Here is a 14,718-nt window from a genome sequence, read left to right as displayed (position 1 = left end):
TGTGGGTGGTAACAGGGGAAGGTGCTTGAAAACGGGGGAGTGGAGATCCGAACGCAGGCGTGCCTAACGGTCCAAACAGCATTTAATGGGAGTGCATAATTAGTAAAGGAGCGTCATCGACCACGTCACTTGGTTGTCTTTTAGCCTGAACTGCTCGCAGTGATAGCGGGAAGAAAATCCTACCACAACCACTGCGAGCAGTTCAGATGCCTTTCGATGTTCCCAATTAATCTAATAAATACCGGAGATGACGTGTGATGCGAACGGCAAAGGGGCGTCTTTACAAAACAGCGAGTGCAATTTTCAGATGCTCGCTCAGACATAGAGGCGTCAACACACCGCAAAGAGCGAGCGCTCAATTTAAATATCCCGCCCCTTCTTAAGAACGAGCGTCCGCAAATAGCGTCCGGGTCTGAATCAGGCCCTCGGTTATTGGATGACGCAAGGTAAAAAGGAGTCACCGGATAGTGGGCCTCTCCCATTTATGCTAGGGGCCCTGGCGATTGCATGTGACATCCATGCCAGAAGCCAGCATCATTTCAAGTGGTCATTAATCATTGTGGCAGTACATGTTGGTAGCTGCTCTATCACTTCAGTAATATCACTCAGTTACATGTAAGGGAGGGGTTATTCTATACAAGAAACAGCAAAAAGTAATCCCCCAACACTCGGAATGAAATCAGCAATAAGATTTGATTTAATTCATAGATCTGAAGCATATATTTGCAAAAATATGTCTAAGCCTTCAGGAAACTTCATGGCGTCTCTGTATACTGGAGGTCCCTAATACTTACTGAGGCGCAAAACCCAACAAAGGCGGCGAAGGCCAACCACCCAAGGGCAGCAGCAGTTAGTGAGTATAAATAGGAATAAAGCTAAATGTTAAATGTTAAAAGGCATTACACAGGTGAAATCATTGGGATCAGACACGAGCGGATGGTGAAGGATTTGCTTTGAGCATGAGCACCTGAAGCTGTGTAATATATGTACATTAGCGTGTGAACTGTCCAGTACTCATTATTTTGATGTCGCCCAGTTTGGCGTTGCTGGTGGGGAACAGGATTCAGCCCAGAGTGGAGACAACGTACGGAAAGTAGCTCTTTGATGTGTGTGAATCACCCAGGAGATTATTCCGTCCATTGATCTGGAAAGAAGTGATAGTTCATGGTCAGTTCATATAAGCTACAGTGTTGTAGGGTTTCCGTAATGTGAGCAGGCTCTGCAATGAATTCCGCACCGCCCCTGAGCGAGATGCCTGATCAGTATGTGTGCACGAAACGCCCGCAGTTTATTTGGAGAAGAATTGGGTCTTTCATACTATAATCACATCGTGCGCTCCGGGTCTCAGGGATGAAGTATTGTGTGGCTTGTAGCCAAGTGACGGCTGCTGACTCACTGTCCAAACATTACACTGAAGCTGCCCCAGCCCAGGTCTTTCCCTTCCCCATCTGGGGGTTCATAAATGTCCATATTCCAAGATTCTGAATAACAATTAAATCAAGTCAGGACGGTCATCATTATTGCTGCGGAGTCTAGGAACAGGGGCCCCTCTGAGCCCCCCACAGACTGGCTGCCTATAGACTTAGTCAGGCCTCTAAATCACAGTTCTGAGACTCTCTTTTTGTGGCTCAACTTAAAGACTGCGGAGAGAAATGTATTTTTGATGTACTGTAGACTTTGCACCCATACTAATTGTTAAAAGACCTTATTCTTAAAGTCCAGCGCTTCACTAGTACATTTATCATTGTAAAAGCGCAGGTCTCTTTTCCTATACGCTATAGTGTCTAACACTCCATGAAATGCGTCTGCTTCATTCCTACATTTATCAACGTAAAAGTGCAGGTCTCTTTTCCTATATGCTGTAGTGTCTAACACTCCATGAAAAGCGTCTGCTTCATTCCCACATTTATCAACGTAAAAGTACAGGTCTCTTTTTCTATACGCTGTAGTGTCTAACACTCCATGAAATGCATCTGTTTCATTCCTACATTTATCATTGTAAAAGCGCAGGTCTCTTTTCCTATATGCTATAGTGTCTAACACTCCATGAAATGCGTCTGCTTCATTCCTACATTTATCAACGTAAAAGTGCAGGTCTCTTTTCCTATATGCTGTAGTGTCTAACACTCCATGAAATGCATCTGCTTCATTCCCACATTTATCAACGTAAAAGTGCAGGTCTCTTTTTCTATACGCTGTAGTGTCTAACACTCCATGAAATGCGTCTGTTTCATTCCTACATTTATCATTGTAAAAGTACAGGTCTCTTTTCCTATATGCTGTAGTGTCTAACACTCCATGAAATGCGTCTGCTTCATTCCTACATTTATCAACGTAAAAGTGCAGGTCTCTTTTCCTATATGCTGTAGTGTCTAACACTCCATGAAATGCGTCTGCTTCATTCCCACATTTATCAACGTAAAAGTGCAGGTCTCTTTTTCTATACGCTGTAGTGTCTAACACTCCATGAAATGCATCTGCTTCATTCCCACATTTATCAACGTAAAAGTGCAGGTCTCTTTTTCTATACGCTGTAGTGTCTAACACTCCATGAAATGCATCTGCTTCATTCCCACATTTATCAACGTAAAAGTGCAGGTTTCTTTTTCTATACGTTGTCATGTCTAACACTCCATGAAATGCGTCTGCTTCATTCCTACATTTATCATTGTAAAAGCGCAGGTCTCTTTTCCTATACGCTATAGTGTCTAACACTCCATGAAATGCGTCTGTTTCATTCCTACATTTATCAACGTAAAAGTGCAGGTCTCTTTTCCTATATGCTGTAGTGTCTAACACTCCATGAAATGCGTCTGCTTCATTCCCACATTTATCAATGTAAAAGTGCAGGTCTCTTTTTCTATACGCTGTAGTGTCTAACACTCCATGAAATGCATCTGTTTCATTCCTACATTTATCATTGTAAAAGTGCAGGTCTCTTTTCCTATATGCTGTAGTGTCTAACACTCCATGAAATGCGTCTGCTTCATTCCTACATTTATCAACGTAAAAGTGCAGGTCTCTTTTCCTATATGCTGTAGTGTCTAACACTCCATGAAATGCGTCTGCTTCATTCCCACATTTATCAACGTAAAAGTGCAGGTCTCTTTTTCTATACGCTGTAGTGTCTAACACTCCATGAAATGCATCTGCTTCATTCCCACATTTATCAACGTAAAAGTGCAGGTCTCTTTTTCTATACGCTGCAGTGTCTAACACTCCAAGAAATGCGTCTGCTTCATTCCCACATTTATCAACGTAAAAGTGCAGGTCTCTTTTTCTATACGTTGTAGTGTCTAACACTCCATGAAATACGTCTGCTTCATTCCTACATTTATCAACGTAAAAGTGCAGGTCTCTTTTTCTATACGCTGCAGTGTCTAACACTCCAAGAAATGCATCTGCTTCATTCCCACATTTATCAACGTAAAAGTGCAGGTCTCTTTTTCTATACGCTGCAGTGTCTAACACTCCATGAAATGCATCTGCTTCATTCCTACATTTATCAACGTAAAAGCGCAGGTCTCTTCTCCTATATGCTGTAGTGTCTAACACTCCATGAAATGCGTCTGTTTCATTCCTACATTTATCATTGTAAAAGCACAGGTCTATTTTCCTATACGCTGTAGTGTCTAACACTCCATGAAATGCGTCTGCTTCATTCCTACATTTATCATTGTAAAAGCGCAGGTCTCTTTTCCTATAAGCTGTAGTGTCTAACACTCCATGAAATGCGTCTGCTTCATTCCTACATTTATCATTGTAAAAGCGCAGGTTTCTTTTCCTATAAGCTGTAGTGTCTAACACTCCATGAAATGCGTCTGCTTCATTCCTACATTTATCATTGTAAAAGCGCAGGTCTCTTTTCCTATAAGCTGTAGTGTCTAACACTCCATGAAATGCGTCTGCTTCATTCCTACATTTATCATTGTAAAAGCGCAGGTCTCTTTTCCTATACGCTGTAGTGTCTAACACTCCATGAAATGCGTCTGTTTCATTCCTACATTTATCAACGTAAAAGCACAGGTCTCTTTTCCTATACGCTGTAGTGTCTAACACTCCATGAAATGCGTCTGCTTCATTCCTACATTTATCATTGTAAAAGCGCAGGTCTCTTTTCCTATAAGCTGTAGTGTCTAACACTCCATGAAATGCGTCTGCTTCATTCCTACATTTATCATTGTAAAAGCGCAGGTCTCTTTTCCTATAAGCTGTAGTGTCTAACACTCCATGAAATGCGTCTGCTTCATTCCTACATTTATCAACGTAAAAGTGCAGGTCTCTTTTCCTATACGCTATAGTGTCTAACACTCCATGAAATGCGTCTGTTTCATTCCTACATTTATCATTGTAAAAGTGCAGGTCTCTTTTCCTATATGCTGTAGTGTCTAACACTCCATGAAATGCGTCTGCTTCATTCCTACATTTATCAACGTAAAAGTGCAGGTCTCTTTTCCTATATGCTGTAGTGTCTAACACTCCATGAAATGCGTCTGCTTCATTCCCACATTTATCAACGTAAAAGTGCAGGTCTCTTTTTCTATACGCTGTAGTGTCTAACACTCCATGAAATGCATCTGCTTCATTCCCACATTTATCAACGTAAAAGTGCAGGTCTCTTTTTCTATACGCTGCAGTGTCTAACACTCCAAGAAATGCGTCTGCTTCATTCCCACATTTATCAACGTAAAAGTGCAGGTCTCTTTTTCTATACGCTGCAGTGTCTAACACTCCATGAAATGCTTCTGCTTCATTCCTACATTCATCAACGTAAAAGCGCAGGTCTCTTCTCCTATATGCTGTAGTGTCTAACACTCCATGAAATGCGTCTGCTTCATTCCTACATTTATCATTGTAAAAGTGCAGGTCTCTTTTCCTATATGCTGTAGTGTCTAACACTCCATGAAATGCATCTGCTTCATTCCTACATTTATCAACGTAAAAGCGCAGGTCTCTTCTCCTATATGCTGTAGTGTCTAACACTCCATGAAATGCATCTGTTCATTCCTACATTTATCATTGTAAAAGTGCAGGTCTCTTTTCCTATATGCTGTAGTGTCTAACACTCCATGAAATGCATCTGCTTCATTCCTACATTTATCAACGTAAAAGCGCAGGTCTCTTCTCCTATATGCTGTAGTGTCTAACACTCCATGAAATGCGTCTACTTCATTCCTACATTTATCAACGTAAAAGTGCAGGTTTCTTTTCCTATACGCTGCAGTGTCTAACACTCCATGAAATGCGTCTGCTTCATTCTTATATTGATCAATGTAAAAGCGCAGGTCTCTTCTCCTATATGTTGTAGTGTCTAACACTCCACGAAATGCGTCTGCTCCATTCCTACATTTATCATTGTAAAAGTGCAGGTCTCTTTTCCTATACGCTATAGTGTCTAACACTCCATGAAATGCGTCTGCTTCATTCCTACATTTATCAACGTAAAAGCGCAGGTCTCTTTTCCTATACGTTGTCGTGTCTAACACTCCATGAAATGCGTCTGCTTCATTCCTACATTATCAACGTAAAAGTGCAGGTCTCTTTTTCTATACGCTGCAGTGTCTAACACTCCAAGAAATGCGTCTGCTTCATTCCCACATTTATCAACGTAAAAGTGCAGGTCTCTTTTTCTATACGTTGTAGTGTCTAACACTCCATGAAATACGTCTGCTTCATTCCTACATTTATCAACGTAAAAGTGCAGGTCTCTTTTTCTATACGCTGCAGTGTCTAACACTCCAAGAAATGCATCTGCTTCATTCCCACATTTATCAACGTAAAAGTGCAGGTCTCTTTTTCTATACGCTGCAGTGTCTAACACTCCATGAAATGCATCTGCTTCATTCCTACATTTATCAACGTAAAAGCGCAGGTCTCTTCTCCTATATGCTGTAGTGTCTAACACTCCATGAAATGCGTCTGCTTCATTCCTACATTTATCATTGTAAAAGTGCAGGTCTCTTTTCCTATATGCTGTAGTGTCTAACACTCCATGAAATGCATCTGCTTCATTCCTACATTTATCAACGTAAAAGCGCAGGTCTCTTCTCCTATATGCTGTAGTGTCTAACACTCCATGAAATGCATCTGCATCATTCCTACATTTATCATTGTAAAAGTGCAGGTCTCTTTTCCTATATGCTGTAGTGTCTAACACTCCATGAAATGCATCTGCTTCATTCCTACATTTATCAACGTAAAAGCGCAGGTCTCTTCTCCTATATGCTGTAGTGTCTAACACTCCATGAAATGCGTCTACTTCATTCCTACATTTATCAACGTAAAAGTGCAGGTCTCTTTTCCTATATGCTGCAGTGTCTAACACTCCATGAAATGCGTCTGCTTCATTCTTATATTGATCAATGTAAAAGCGCAGGTCTCTTCTCCTATATGCTGTAGTGTCTAACACTCCACGAAATGCGTCTGCTCCATTCCTACATTTATCATTGTAAAAGTGCCGGTCTCTTTTCCTATACGTTGTAGTGTCTAACACTCCATGAAATGAGTCTGCTTCATTCCTACATTTATCATTGTAAAAGTGCAGGTCTCTTTTCCTTTACGCTGTAGTGTCTAACCCTTCATGAAATGCGTCTGCTTCATTCCTATATCTATCAATGTAAAAGTACATGTCTCTTTTCCTATAAGCTATACTGTCTAACACTACATGAAATGCGTCTGCTTCATTCCTACATTTATCAACGTAAAAGTGCAGGTCTCTTTTCCTATACGTTGTCGTGTCTAACACTCCATGAAATGCGTCTGCTTCATTCCTACATTTATCAACGTAAAAGCGCAGGTCTCTTTTCCTATACATTGTCGTGTCTAACACTCCATGAAATGCGTCTGCTTCATTCCTACATTTATCAACGTAAAAGCGCAGGTCTCTTTTCCTATACATTGTCGTGTCTAACACTCCATGAAATGCGTCTGCTTCATTCCTACATTTATCAACGTAAAAGCGCAGGTCTCTTTTCCTATACGTTGTAGTGTCTAACACTCCATGAAATGCATCTGCTTCATTCCTATATTTATCATTGTAAAAGTGCAGGTCTCTTTTCCTAAACGTTGTAGTGTCTAACACTCCATGAAATGCATCTGCTTCATTCCTATATTTATCAATGTAAAAGTGCAGGTCTCTTTTCCCATAAGCTGAAGTGTCTAACACTCCAAGAAATGCGTCTGCTTCATTCCTACATTTATCAATGTAAAAGTGCAGGTCTCTTTTCCTATACTTTGTAGTGTCTAACACTCCATGAAATACATCTGCTTCATTCCTACATTTATCAAAGTAAAAGTGCAGGTCTCTTCCCATACACTGAAGTGTCTAACACTCCATGAAATGCGTCTGCTTCATTCCTACATTTATCAACGTAAAAGCGCAGGTCTCTTTTCCTATACGTTGTAGTGTCTAACACTCCATGAAATGCATCTGCTTCATTCCTACATTTATCAATGTAAAAGCGCAGGTCTCTTTTCCTATATGTTGTAGTGCCTAACACTCCATGTAATGCGTCTGCTTCATTCCTACATTTATCAACGTAAAAGCGCAGGTCTCTTTTCCTATACGCTGTAGTGTCTAACACTCCATGAAATGTGTCTGCTTCATTCCTACATTTATCAACGTAAAAGCGCAGTTCTCTTTTCCTATACGTTGTCGTGTCTAACACTCCATGAAATGCGTCTGCTTCATTCCTACATTTATAAGCGTAAAAGCGCAGGTCTCTTTTCCTATACGTTGTCGTGTCTAACACTCCATGAAATGCGTCTGCTTCATTCCTACATTTATCAACGTAAAAGCGCAGGTCTCTTTTCCTATACGTTGTCGTGTCTAACACTCCATGAAATGCGTCTACTTCATTCCTACATTTGTCAACATAAAAGCGCAGGTCTCTTTTCCTATACGTTGTCGTGTCTAACACTCCATGAAATGCGTCTACTTCATTCCTACATTTGTCAACGTAAAAGCGCATGTCTCTTTTCCTACACTTTGTAGTATCTAACACTCCATGAAATGCATCTGCTTCATTGCTACATTTATCAACGTAAAAGCGCAGGTCTCTTTTCCTATACGCTGCAGTGTCTAACACTCCATGAAATGCATCTGCTTCATTCCTATATAATTATCAATGTAAAAGTGCAGGTCTCTTTTCCTATACGCTGTAGTGTCTATCCCTTCATGAAATGTGTCTGCTTCATTCCTATATTTATCAATGGAAAAGTGCAGGTCTCTTCAACCATACGTTGTAGTGTCTAACACTCCATGAAATGTGTCTGCTTTATTCCTACATTTTTCAACGTAAAAGCGTAGGTCTCTTTTCCTATGCGCTGCAGAGTCTAACACTCCATGAAATGCGTCTGCTTTATTCCTACATTTATCAACGTAAAAGTGCATGTCTCTTTTCCTATACTCTGCAGTGTCTAACACTCCATGAAATGCATCTGCTTTATTCCTACATTTATCAACGTAAAAGTGCAGGTCTCTTTTCCTATACGCTGCAGTGTCTAACACGCCATGAAATGCGTCTGCTTCATTCCTACATTTATCAACGTAAATGCGCATGGCTCTTTTCCTATACGTTGTCGTGTCTAACACTCCATGAAATGCGTCTGCTTCATTCCTACATTTATCAACGTAAAAGCGCAGGTGTCTTTTCCTATACGTTGTAGTGTCTAACACTCCATGAAATGCATCTGCTTCATTGCTACATTTCTCAACGTAAAAGCGCAGGTCTCTTTTCCTATACGTTGTAGTGTCTAACACTCCATGAAATGCGTCTGCTTCATTCCTACATTTATCAATGTAAAAGTGCATGTCTCTTTTCCTATACGCTGTAGTGTCTAACACTCCATGAAATGCGTCTGCTTCATTCCTACATTTATCAACGTAAAAGTGCAGGTCTCTTTTCCTATACGCTGTAGTGTCTAACACTCCATGAAATGCGTCTGCTTCATTCCTACATTTATCATTGTAAAAGTGCAGGTCTCTTTTCCTATACGCTATAGTGTCTAACACTCCATGAAATGCGTCTGTTTCATTCCTACATTTATCATTGTAAAAGTGCAGGTCTCTTTTCCTATATGCTGTAGTGTCTAACACTCCATGAAATGCGTCTGCTTCATTCCTACATTTATCAACGTAAAAGTGCAGGTCTCTTTTCCTATATGCTGTAGTGTCTAACACTCCATGAAATGCGTCTGCTTCATTCCCACATTTATCAACGTAAAAGTGCAGGTCTCTTTTTCTATACGCTGTAGTGTCTAACACTCCATGAAATGCGTCTGTTTCATTCCTACATTTATCATTGTAAAAGTGCAGGTCTCTTTTCCTATATGCTGTAGTGTCTAACACTCCATGAAATGCGTCTGCTTCATTCCTACATTTATCAACGTAAAAGTGCAGGTCTCTTTTCCTATATGCTGTAGTGTCTAACACTCCATGAAATGCGTCTGCTTCATTCCCACATTTATCAACGTAAAACTGCAGGTCTCTTTTTCTATACGCTGTAGTGTCTAACACTCCATGAAATGCATCTGCTTCATTCCCACATTTATCAACGTAAAAGTGCAGGTCTCTTTTTCTATACGCTGTAGTGTCTAACACTCCATGAAATGCATCTGCTTCATTCCCACATTTATCAACGTAAAAGTGCAGGTTTCTTTTTCTATACGTTGTCATGTCTAACACTCCATGAAATGCGTCTGCTTCATTCCTACATTTATCATTGTAAAAGCGCAGGTCTCTTTTCCTATACGCTATAGTGTCTAACACTCCATGAAATGCGTCTGTTTCATTCCTACATTTATCATTGTAAAAGTGCAGGTCTCTTTTCCTATATGCTGTAGTGTCTAACACTCCATGAAATGCGTCTGCTTCATTCCTACATTTATCAACGTAAAAGTGCAGGTCTCTTTTCCTATATGCTGTAGTGTCTAACACTCCATGAAATGCGTCTGCTTCATTCCCACATTTATCAACGTAAAAGTGCAGGTCTCTTTTTCTATACGCTGTAGTGTCTAACACTCCATGAAATGCGTCTGTTTCATTCCTACATTTATCATTGTAAAAGTGCAGGTCTCTTTTCCTATATGCTGTAGTGTCTAACACTCCATGAAATGCGTCTGCTTCATTCCTACATTTATCAACGTAAAAGTGCAGGTCTCTTTTCCTATATGCTGTAGTGTCTAACACTCCATGAAATGCGTCTGCTTCATTCCCACATTTATCAACGTAAAAGTGCAGGTCTCTTTTTCTATACGCTGTAGTGTCTAACACTCCATGAAATGCATCTGCTTCATTCCCACATTTATCATTGTAAAAGCGCAGGTCTCTTTTCCTATACGCTATAGTGTCTAACACTCCATGAAATGCGTCTGTTTCATTCCTACATTTATCATTGTAAAAGTGCAGGTCTCTTTTCCTATATGCTGTAGTGTCTAACACTCCATGAAATGCGTCTGTTTCATTCCTACATTTATCAACGTTAAATTGCAGGTCTCTTTTCCTATATGCTGTAGTGTCTAACACTCCATGAAATGCGTCTGCTTCATTCCCACATTTATCAACGTAAAAGTGCAGGTCTCTTTTTCTATACGCTGTAGTGTCTAACACTCCATGAAATGCGTCTGTTTCATTCCTACATTTATCATTGTAAAAGTGCAGGTCTCTTTTCCTATATGCTGTAGTGTCTAACACTCCATGAAATGCGTCTGCTTCATTCCTACATTTATCAACGTAAAAGTGCAGGTCTCTTTTCCTATATGCTGTAGTGTCTAACACTCCATGAAATGCGTCTGCTTCATTCCCACATTTATCAACGTAAAAGTGCAGGTCTCTTTTTCTATACGCTGTAGTGTCTAACACTCCATGAAATGCATCTGCTTCATTCCCACATTTATCAACGTAAAAGTGCAGGTCTCTTTTTCTATACGCTGTAGTGTCTAACACTCCATGAAATGCATCTGCTTCATTCCCACATTTATCAACGTAAAAGTGCAGGTTTCTTTTTCTATACGTTGTCATGTCTAACACTCCATGAAATGCGTCTGCTTCATTCCTACATTTATCATTGTAAAAGCGCAGGTCTCTTTTCCTATACGCTATAGTGTCTAACACTCCATGAAATGCGTCTGTTTCATTCCTACATTTATCATTGTAAAAGTGCAGGTCTCTTTTCCTATATGCTGTAGTGTCTAACACTCCATGAAATGCATCTGTTTCATTCCTACATTTATCATTGTAAAAGTGCAGGTCTCTTTTCCTATATGCTGTAGTGTCTAACACTCCATGAAATGCGTCTGCTTCATTCCTACATTTATCAACGTAAAAGTGCAGGTCTCTTTTCCTATATGCTGTAGTGTCTAACACTCCATGAAATGCGTCTGCTTCATTCCCACATTTATCAACGTAAAAGTGCAGGTCTCTTTTTCTATACGCTGTAGTGTCTAACACTCCATGAAATGCATCTGCTTCATTCCCACATTTATCAACGTAAAAGTGCAGGTCTCTTTTTCTATACGCTGTAGTGTCTAACACTCCATGAAATGCATCTGCTTCATTCCCACATTTATCAACGTAAAAGTGCAGGTCTCTTTTTCTATACGTTGTCATGTCTAACACTCCATGAAATGCGTCTGCTTCATTCCTACATTTATCATTGTAAAAGCGCAGGTCTCTTTTCCTATACGCTATAGTGTCTAACACTCCATGAAATGCGTCTGTTTCATTCCTACATTTATCATTGTAAAAGTGCAGGTCTATTTTCCTATATACTGTAGTGTCTAACACTCCATGAAATGCGTCTGCTTCATTCCTACATTTATCAACGTAAAAGTGCAGGTCTCTTTTCCTATATGCTGTAGTGTCTAACACTCCATGAAATGCGTCTGCTTCATTCCCACATTTATCAACGTAAAAGTGCAGGTCTCTTTTTCTATACGCTGTAGTGTCTAACACTCCATGAAATGCGTCTGTTTCATTCCTACATTTATCATTGTAAAAGTGCAGGTCTCTTTTCCTATATGCTGTAGTGTCTAACACTCCATGAAATGCGTCTGCTTCATTCCTACATTTATCAACGTAAAAGTGCAGGTCTCTTTTCCTATATGCTGTAGTGTCTAACACTCCATGAAATGCGTCTGCTTCATTCCCACATTTATCAACGTAAAAGTGCAGGTCTCTTTTTCTATACGCTGTAGTGTCTAACACTCCATGAAATGCATCTGCTTCATTCCCACATTTATCAACGTAAAAGTGCAGGTCTCTTTTTCTATACGCTGCAGTGTCTAACACTCCAAGAAATGCGTCTGCTTCATTCCCACATTTATCAACGTAAAAGTGCAGGTCTCTTTTTCTATACGTTGTAGTGTCTAACACTCCATGTAATACGTCTGCTTCATTCCTACATTTATCAACGTAAAAGTGCAGGTCTCTTTTTCTATACGCTGCAGTGTCTAACACTCCAAGAAATGCATCTGCTTCATTCCCACATTTATCAACGTAAAAGTGCAGGTCTCTTTTTCTATACGCTGCAGTGTCTAACACTCCATGAAATGCATCTGCTTCATTCCTACATTTATCAACGTAAAAGCGCAGGTCTCTTCTCCTATATGCTGTAGTGTCTAACACTCCATGAAATGCGTCTGCTTCATTCCTACCTTTATCATTGTAAAAGCGCAGGTCTCTTTTCCTATAAGCTGTAGTGTCTAACACTCCATGAAATGCGTCTGCTTCATTCCTACATTTATCATTGTAAAAGCGCAGGTCTCTTTTCCTATAAGCTGTAGTGTCTAACACTCCATGAAATGCGTCTGCTTCATTCCTACATTTATCATTGTAAAAGCACAGGTCTCTTTTCCTATAAGCTGTAGTGTCTAACACTCCATGAAATGCCTCTGTTTCATTCCTACATTTATCATTGTAAAAGCGCAGGTCTCTTTTCCTATACGCTGTAGTGTCTAACACTCCATGAAATGCGTCTGTTTCATTCCTACATTTATCAACGTAAAAGCACAGGTCTCTTTTCCTATACGCTGTAGTGTCTAACACTCCATGAAATGCGTCTGCTTCATTCCTACATTTATCATTGTAAAAGCGCAGGTCTCTTTTCCTATAAGCTGTAGTGTCTAACACTCCATGAAATGCGTCTGCTTCATTCCTACATTTATCATTGTAAAAGCGCAGGTCTCTTTTCCTATAAGCTGTAGTGTCTAACACTCCATGAAATGCGTCTGCTTCATTCCTACATTTATCAACGTAAAAGTGCAGGTCTCTTTTCCTATACGCTATAGTGTCTAACACTCCATGAAATGCGTCTGTTTCATTCCTACATTTATCATTGTAAAAGTGCAGGTCTCTTTTCCTATATGCTGTAGTGTCTAACACTCCATGAAGTGCGTCTGCTTCATTCCTACCTTTATCAACGTAAAAGTGCAGGTCTCTTTTCCTATATGCTGTAGTGTCTAACACTCCATGAAATGCGTCTGCTTCATTCCCACATTTATCAACGTAAAAGTGCAGGTCTCTTTTTCTATACGCTGTAGTGTCTAACACTCCATGAAATGCATCTGCTTCATTCCCACATTTATCAACGTAAAAGTGCAGGTCTCTTTTTCTATACGCTGCAGTGTCTAACACTCCAAGAAATGCGTCTGCTTCATTCCCACATTTATCAACGTAAAAGTGCAGGTCTCTTTTTCTATACGTTGTAGTGTCTAACACTCCATGAAATACGTCTGCTTCATTCCTACATTTATCAACGTAAAAGTGCAGGTCTCTTTTTCTATACGCTGCAGTGTCTAACACTCCAAGAAATGCATCTGCTTCATTCCCACATTTATCAACGCAAAAGTGCAGGTCTCTTTTTCTATACGCTGCAGTGTCTAACACTCCATGAAATGCATCTGCTTCATTCCTACATTTATCAATGTAAAAGTGCAGGTCTCTTCTCCTATATGCTGTAGTGTCTAACACTCCATGAAATGCGTCTGCTTCATTCCTACATTTATCATTGTAAAAGTGCAGGTCTCTTTTCCTATATGCTGTAGTGTCTAACACTCCATGAAATGCATCTGCTTCATTCCTACATTTATCAACGTAAAAGCGCAGGTCTCTTCTCCTATATGCTGTAGTGTCTAACACTCCATGAAATGCGTCTGCTTCATTCCTACATTTATCATTGTAAAAGTGCAGGTCTCTTTTCCTATATGCTGTAGTGTCTAACACTCCATGAAATGCATCTGCTTCATTCCTACATTTATCAACGTAAAAGCGCAGGTCTCTTCTCCTATATGCTGTAGTGTCTAACACTCCATGAAATGCGTCTACTTCATTCCTACATTTATCAACGTAAAAGTGCAGGTCTCTTTTCCTATACGCTGCAGTGTCTAACACTCCATGAAATGCGTCTGCTTCATTCTTATATTGATCAATGTAAAAGCGCAGGTCTCTTCTCCTATATGCTGTAGTGTCTAACACTCCACGAAATGCGTCTGCTCCATTCCTACATTTATCATTGTAAAAGTGCAGGTCTCTTCTCCTATACGCTATAGTGTCTAACACTCCATGAAATGCATCTGCTTCATTCCTACATTTATCAACGTAAAAGCGCAGGTCTCTTTTCCTATACGTTGTCGTGTCTAACACTCCATGAAATGCGTCTGCTTCATTCCTACATTTATCAACGTAAAAGTGCAGGTCTCTTTTTCTATACGCTGCAGTGT

The sequence above is a fragment of the Taudactylus pleione genome, unplaced genomic scaffold (assembly GCF_031769625.1).
Source record: "Taudactylus pleione unplaced genomic scaffold, aTauple2 ptg000515l, whole genome shotgun sequence".
Lineage (NCBI taxonomy): Eukaryota > Metazoa > Chordata > Amphibia > Anura > Myobatrachidae > Taudactylus > Taudactylus pleione.
The sequence above is the reverse complement of the archived record's forward strand: the minus strand, read 5'-3'. Positions refer to the sequence as shown.